The sequence below is a fragment of the Montipora foliosa genome, chromosome 1 (assembly GCF_036669935.1).
Source record: "Montipora foliosa isolate CH-2021 chromosome 1, ASM3666993v2, whole genome shotgun sequence".
NCBI lineage: Eukaryota > Metazoa > Cnidaria > Anthozoa > Scleractinia > Acroporidae > Montipora > Montipora foliosa.
The window spans coordinates 12,559,021-12,566,520 of record NC_090869.1 but is presented as its reverse complement, the minus strand read 5'-3'; the positions used below and the strand labels follow the sequence as shown (position 1 = coordinate 12,566,520).

The following is a 7,500-nucleotide window of genomic DNA, read 5'->3' as shown; positions in this document are numbered from 1 at the left end:
TGGCAACATTGTAACTTCACATTAACGCTGAAATTTCGCGCCAAATTAAGGAGTAATTTGTCACCCATATTACTATCTTATACTAGAAATAGCTGCCGCTAGAGTGCCAACGAGTAAAAACTGTCACAGTTGCGTGGCGAATGAAAATTAAGAAGCAACCAGACTACAAAACATTTTTAAACTGGATCATTGTTTAAAAAAGCATTGCAAAAGTCCCATGCTATTGTTTGTTGTTTAGAATGGCTATAAGAACTCAACTTGTAAGGTAGATTAGAGGTAAAACATGTGTGACCCTTGCATTACGTGAGACAAAGCTGAAACTGTAACATTGTCGATAGAAATGAGCATGAATTCAAGTGTGGCATGTTTGTGTTTTAACATGTTCTTAGAACGCAAATCTCATATGTTATTCTCTGTTTTAAAATGTGTTTAGGAACAAAACTTGTAACGTAGATTACAAATGAAAATCTCACATGCTCTGATTTTGTTTTTTAGAATGTGCTTAAAAACAAAACTTGTAACGCTATTAAATGGATGAGCACAAACAACCGCACGAACTAACAGCGACACGCCGTGTCACTCGTGACTCGTTGGGCGATCAAAATTTGTAATTTTGAGCACACTAGCTTGATTGAAAAGAGTTTTTATACCCTCTCTGATTGAGTTTATAGTGAATATATTGAAGTGGTTTTGTTTTTTGTTCCTTAAACTGGCACGCTGGCCGATCTGGTCAAGGCAATTGACTCTTTTGTCAAGCTAGCCGTGGCTGGCACTGTCTCTCGCCGTTTTCGAGCTGATCTGGATAACTGAGGGGGACATTGGGGTATATTTGAAACCGCAAAACCGAAGAAAAAATCATCCAAAGCCGCAAAACCGCAAAAAAATTCGGCCAAAACCGAAAACCGATACAATGGTGACAAGTGGGGCATACAGAGCAAACTACGCTATCACTTATTTATCAAAGTATTTGTGAATGCCATGGACTTGTCTAAAGTCTTCGTATCTTTTAGTATCTGCTCAAATCATAGGCTTTATTTCTGCCGCTCTTTCGGGCCCGGACTCAGTTGTGGGCTCATTTTCCGAAAAGCAGCTGGTAATCGAGCCTAGTTAACTTAGGAGAATTTGCACACAAGTCCTCTCTAGAATTGCAATTTTGCAATCGCAAAAAGTTGCAGCACTGGAAACTTCAATCGAAAATTGATAACTAAGACCTTACAGTTCGGAGATTCGACTGGAATGTCTAATCTTGGTCTAAAACATGCGATTGTACTGAGGAAGCTAACCGGTACAGTTTTTTCCTTGTTTTACATGGCAACGGGAACTTGCTTTAAGGTTAAATGTGGTAATAAACAGATACTGACTTAAAACAGCAGTCGATTATTGAACCTCACCGCTCTTCCACATCGCGACCTTACACCAAAGAGAAAATTCGTCGATGTCCCTAATTCATCGTGCTGGTCCTGGGAATTGTTGTCATCTGCACTGACTTCAACTTCTTCGTCACTACTTTCATCAAATTCTTTCTGGCCTTCGTAGGAATCATTAGCTTCCTCACTCACTTCATGCTCGTTCAGATCTTCATGGGGTCCTTCATTTTCATCCACTCCAAAGTTCAGATTAACCTTATCACCAACTTCGAGATGGCGTTGATAAAGATTACTCTGGCAATGTTCCGTGCTTAGCCATTGTAGTTTCCTGCCGCCCTGTCCTTTGTCTTACTGCAGCACCATATGCTGAGGCCCAGTTGCGTAAGAGGTCACAGTCATTTGCAGGAAGGTTGACAACGGATAGAGGCACCATCAACGGTAAGTTATGAGAAGAGATCGTTGTGTCGGGCTTTGGGTACCAGGACCTTCCACTGGTGTTATAATACGCAGCCCAGCTTGTAGCACGTTTGACATACTCCTTCATTGTTTTACCAAACGACCTGCCATATTCGAGCTTAGACGTTAACGTTCTTGGAACAAACAGTGGTGTGGCAATTTTCAACGTCTAATGTCATACAGCTTAAAAGATCAAGTGCTTGGTAGTCATACTCTCCTAGAATGTCTGCTAGTCCCTCCTAGTCCCCATTCCATTAACTGGACAGAGTTTACTGTTGCAGAGACATGACCTTGGGGACCATTTAGGGCGCCAGTGATGTTACTCTCAGCACTTATTCGATATGCATGCTCTTCAAGTACAGTTTTGCGATGGTGAACCAAACCAATCGCTTTTTCTGCTGTCTTCTTTTCATATGAAGCGCCCTTGTTATGGACAGAGAAAGTTTGGTAGATTGCGCCTGCCCAACTGCCCTAAGGAATTCATCTCATTCAATAACTTTGGCGTTTCGCGGCTATTCGAAATCAATTGCCACTCAAATCGAAAAGAAACCGGAACCCAAATAGGACAAAATATAGGAACACCGAAAAACCAAATCGGACAACAAAACCGAAAAATCGCTACTATTTTCTACGAAAACCGAAAACCAGATGCTAAAAAACGAAAAATCCGCAAACTACAATGAACACCAAAACCGAAAAACCGAAGTCTTTTTGCACAAAAACCGATCTAAAAAATAGCCAGAATCGCAGAACCGAAGATCCCAATGTCCCCCTCATAACTACCTCCCTGGACGATTCTTCAGTCTACTAGTTGCTAGATTTGCGACACTCTGGCTCCCAAAAACACTTAATTAAAGTACATGCAAGAAGACTACGCCTACGAGGGAATGAAGTCAACTTGAAGATTTCCACTCACCTTTTCCTGCCTGATTTATTTCGCACAATGGCCAACAGGAGATCTAGAATGCGGGAATACACCAGAAAATGACCATGAGGTCAATGTGGTCACCGATAATGATCCTCCTGATGTGATTGGTTTCGATAAAAAATGCCGCGATGCCATTGGCTACCTCGAAAACAATCACCGATGATGTCACTCTTACATTACCTTTTATTCGAGATTTCTTCTGGCTGTACCAAAATTAACTCGCGCGTCGGCTCTTTAATGCTGCCGCCCCGTCACCCTCGCGTCCTCGCGAGGGTGACTCGTTGGCAAATATATCTTTCCACGCAGGCGTTCTTAGGGTTTCGTCACGCTTTTTCCCCCACAAAGGAAAAGGGAGGAACGCTTGACGAAGCCCTAAGAATGTTTGCGTGGGAGGCTACCTATAAAATAGATTCACCTCACCCTCTCAATCTTACATTACCTCATTCGCTCGCTCCCTCGAGGAAAGACACACTAAGACGCGCAATATTCCACTCATTGTGCAGACGTTTAAGATTTCAATGGTAAGTTTCTTCTATTCTTTATTTTTTTCTCTTTTCTTTTTGAATCCGCGAATCCTTAGGTCAGTAAAAATTATTTTTATTAGCACTTATTATCCATGCATAAACCTTCTGATTCGTCGTGGCTGCTGCTCTGTGATTTCAAGCCTTTGTATTTTACTCCAACAACCACAATATTTCTGTCATATGTAGGATCTCATTCTTGACTTAGGCCCACCGTGCAAAACTGGTTCGCCGTCAAATGGATGACAGTGAATTCAAGTAGTGACCGCGAATAGGCTTTGCTACAAAGCTCAAGCATAAACTTGTGCATGTGTTTTTCTCTCTCTGGTAGCTCCAAGTCAGCCCCTCACTATAGGCTGCAACAACAAAATAGAAGGAGTACGTGGTTTTCACGTTACTTCATTGCCGGTATTTTGGTGGACGAAAACAAAAGATCTGTCATTAGCCACCAGCAATTATATTGCAGCATTATTGTCTGTGTCTCAAGTGATTGATTGCAAACCACCTATCCAACAGCTCCAGAAATTTCCATGGGTTCCCGATATTTTGCTTTATTTTTTTTCGCCAGGGGTGGGAGTTTCAAAACAATAAACAATTTACTACCAGAGACCAATTGTCTGGCTGTGAAAGTACTGTCCTACCCTGGTCCCAGAAAATTTTTTTTTTCTTCTTTTTTTCGGCTTATGGTAAATTTAATCCGAGAATAAGAAGAACTAGAAGAAGAGAAAGAAGAAAGAAAAACTCTGGGATGATCATCTGCGTAGGTGTTCAACTTAACATATTTTACATGGTAGAGGAGATCGGTAATAAATACATTTAAAAGGTATTGGATGAGTGACTCTTCTTTCAACGTCATCCCAGGAGGAGAAGATTTGTCCAATCTTGACTCTTTGCAACCTCCCTGTTAAATACTGAATATTTAAGAAGAGCACATCTTTCTTTTTCTACCCCATAGGCTTTGAGCTTCGCTGAAAATAGAGGGGGGTCGATAACATCGCTAAGCCTTTTGATAGATCCACCCATGCTTGGATGATTAGTAAAATGTTCCCCTTAATCAATTTCATTGATGTGCAAAACTGCGTAACGTGGGTGTTTAAAATCTCAATAATTTTCTTGTTATGACTTATGACACTATCATTCTCCAATATAATAACATCGGTTAACGGCTTCGTTCTGGAGTGCAGAAATGGGCGATATGTGACCCAGAAGTTGCGTGCATTGTCAGGCTTCATTGACTTTCTCATAAAATACTTTTTTTTTACAACCAATAAGAATAAATAAGCCGGTTTAAGCTTGGCTAAATTATATATTGTCACTTATGACACTATTATTCTCCATTATAACAACATCGGTTAACGGCTTCGTTCTGGAGTGCAGAAATGGGCGGTATGTGATCCAGAATTTGCTTTCATTGTCAGGCTTCATTGACTTTCTCATAAAATATTCTTTTTTCGCCTAACGCCTGAGAAAAATACATTTGCCGCGCTTGAATTGTTTCCTCTTCATCATTTGCATCTGTGCGATTTCTTATGAACTTCTTCCGTAGTTACCTGATTACTTTTTATTTGCAGGGCGCGTTCGAAGGCGACTAAAAGATTGTTGTCAGACCTTTTCAACATCATCAAACATATGCTTCTCCTGATCAACGCCGTTTAAAATGGTTGTTTAGGAAGTAAGCACTATTTGAGACGCTGCTGACATGTAGACCAACAGTTCTGTACTCATTCGAAATAATATTTTGAGGGTAGTTCATCGAAGTAGTCCATGGACTGGGGATGAGCAAAACTGGTAGCTTCCCCTAATGAATCCTTCTTTGAAGACGCACTACACGACTTAGTTGGTCCAAACGTGTAATGCGTGTCTCGCCCGTCTTTATACACCCTAACCATAGCCCTAACACAGCACGAATTAAATGATGAACTAAAAGGAGCATTAAAATAAATTGCCCAAAGTCGTCCAAACGCATTATGCATCTCCAGTAAAACTAGTAATAGTGGACACTAGAGCTGCCCGCGGGGAATGGCCGTTCACAAACGCAGCAGCTTTATCATAAGACAACAAATATTCATGTTCAAGCGGGGAGGGAACTGATACATGCAGCAATTTTAAGGCCTAAAGAGGGGGGGGGGGGGTGGGTGGGGGGAACCCTGGGCATATGTGGGGCATTTGACTTTTCAGAAGAATTTTTGGTCGAAATCCCCACCATGGGGCCCAAAAATGTGGTCAAATCAGATCAAATATCCTCACCTTGGGGAAGTAATATCCCTTAAGTTCATAGGAATTGTTGTGTATATTTTATAAATATAAAAGCAAGTGCTAACCTCTATTAAAAATAGTTGGTTTTATCAACGGAGTTGATAATGTAAATTGGTCACCGTACAGAGATTCTAAAAGGTGACGTTTCGAGCGTTTGCCCTTCGTCAGAGCGAGTCGAGGATTTGTGGGTTACATCTAGTTTTTATAGTAGAGTAGAAGCTACGCTATTGGTGGTAACATGGCAACGTGAAAATTAGGAATATATTTGTTAAATGAAAAGAGTTCGTTAATACCGTGAGGATTAAGGGTGCCGATTTCGAAGATGAATTTTTATTCCAGATTCTTGCGGCTTCTCGTCGCACCTAGTGGCAACGTGCTGTGTACCAGTGTGCACTACAAACCTGCAGATTCTCACAGTTATTTGTTGTATTCATCGTCACATCCATCACATGTCAAGAACTCCATTCCTTATTCTCAATTTCTTAGACTTCGACGTGTATGTAGTGATGACACCGATTTCTCCAGCAAATCAGAGGAGATGTGCCAGTTCTTCGAAAAACGTGGCTAACCTGTCTCTGTGGTCAAAGCGGGCCATCATCGTGCTCAACAATTTGATCGACAGTCAGCACTACAAACGTCACAAAAAGATAAGAATGACAGATTTCCATTCAACCTCACTTTCCATCCTCATAATCACGCAGTCAAAAGTATCATTCTTACTAATTTTAAATTACTCCAAAACGATCTCGAGACTGGTAGGCAGCACCACAGTTTCTTTAGAAACTACCCCCTTCATTCATCTGTTAAAGATAGCCGTCTTTCAGGGCTTTAACCGCGCTACTTCCATTCCAATAGGGCCGGCGCACAGACGAGCACATGGGACGATTCCCTTCCTCGGCGCAAAGAAAAGCAAACATCCCCACCCTGGGACCCAGATTCTTAGTCAAATTTCCGAGGGTGGGGAAGGCAATAGAGGTCAAATGCCCCACAGACATATGCCCTGGGTCCTCACCCCTCACCCCCCCCCCCCCCTCCTCGGGCTAAACATTGATACATGCATTAAATTGAAAAGAATGTTGCCTAGTTTCATTTCGTTGGAAATGTAAAATGTTTGATCATTGCGGACATGGTGATGTACAAGTAGAAACAGAAACTAAAGAAAACACAAGGTCAGTTTTACAGCAATTTGACACCGTTTGAAAATAATGAAATGTGTTAGTCCAGGGCTTAGTTAGTGGTCCACTAACTCTGTCCAGGGGCACCCAACGAGAATGTAGTTTAAAATCACTTAGAGATAGCATTGTTAAACATATTTTAGTATTTATAATTAAACAGTAGATATAGGCATATTTTTATCCCCTAAAAATCTGTTCGGATTTCCTAGCTGAAAGTCTAGTGATCCGAAAACTATAGGGATCAAAACTTACCTTTTCGAAAATTTCAGCCAGAAAAAGGCTCTCGAATATTGTAGGTGATCTTTTTAGGGTAAAAATCCGTTTAAAATGGGCAATAATACCATTTTTCAGATGTTCGAAAATCCTAGGAGAGGCAGGCAAGCAAGAAATTTTACAACAATTGTTCCGAAAATTCTAGATCTCAAATCGTCTTCCTACCGGGGCAAACCCTGGGCATTTGACTATCTTCTGTGCCCGGGGAGAGGGGAATGTGACGTTTGCCTGCGTGGGGTGGGGAAAATTGAACCCGGAAGTGTCAGGTTTCAAATGATTTTTGTTTTCGGGCGCCGAAGTCGCTAACAGCGATAAAAAACGTGTTTGGACGAGATGGAAGAGTTTAAAGGAAGAGATGTAGCATTTGTGAGCGATTGGCTTCCAAAAAAGGTCTTTAGTAAAGACGGCAGGAGACAACGACGATTGTTTTTTATTTATTTAATCACTTTCACCACAATAAAGAAACAGGCCGTGGTGGGGTCGCACAACAGAGCGAGGCTCCAAATTAAGTGCGCCCTTTTTAC

The 7,500-nt window shown here is 41.4% G+C and overlaps 1 long non-coding RNA gene across 1 annotated transcript in view; it reads left to right on the top strand.

The window, feature by feature from the left end:
- The first annotated feature begins 3,197 nt into the window (after positions 1 to 3,197).
- The window catches only part of LOC137974997 (uncharacterized), a 12,332-nt gene continuing 8,029 nt past the window's right edge, over positions 3,198 to 7,500 (top strand). The window contains exon 1 of the long non-coding RNA XR_011117523.1: positions 3,198 to 3,272. This is a non-coding gene — a long non-coding RNA (uncharacterized lncRNA). The remainder of the gene's footprint in view (positions 3,273 to 7,500) is intronic.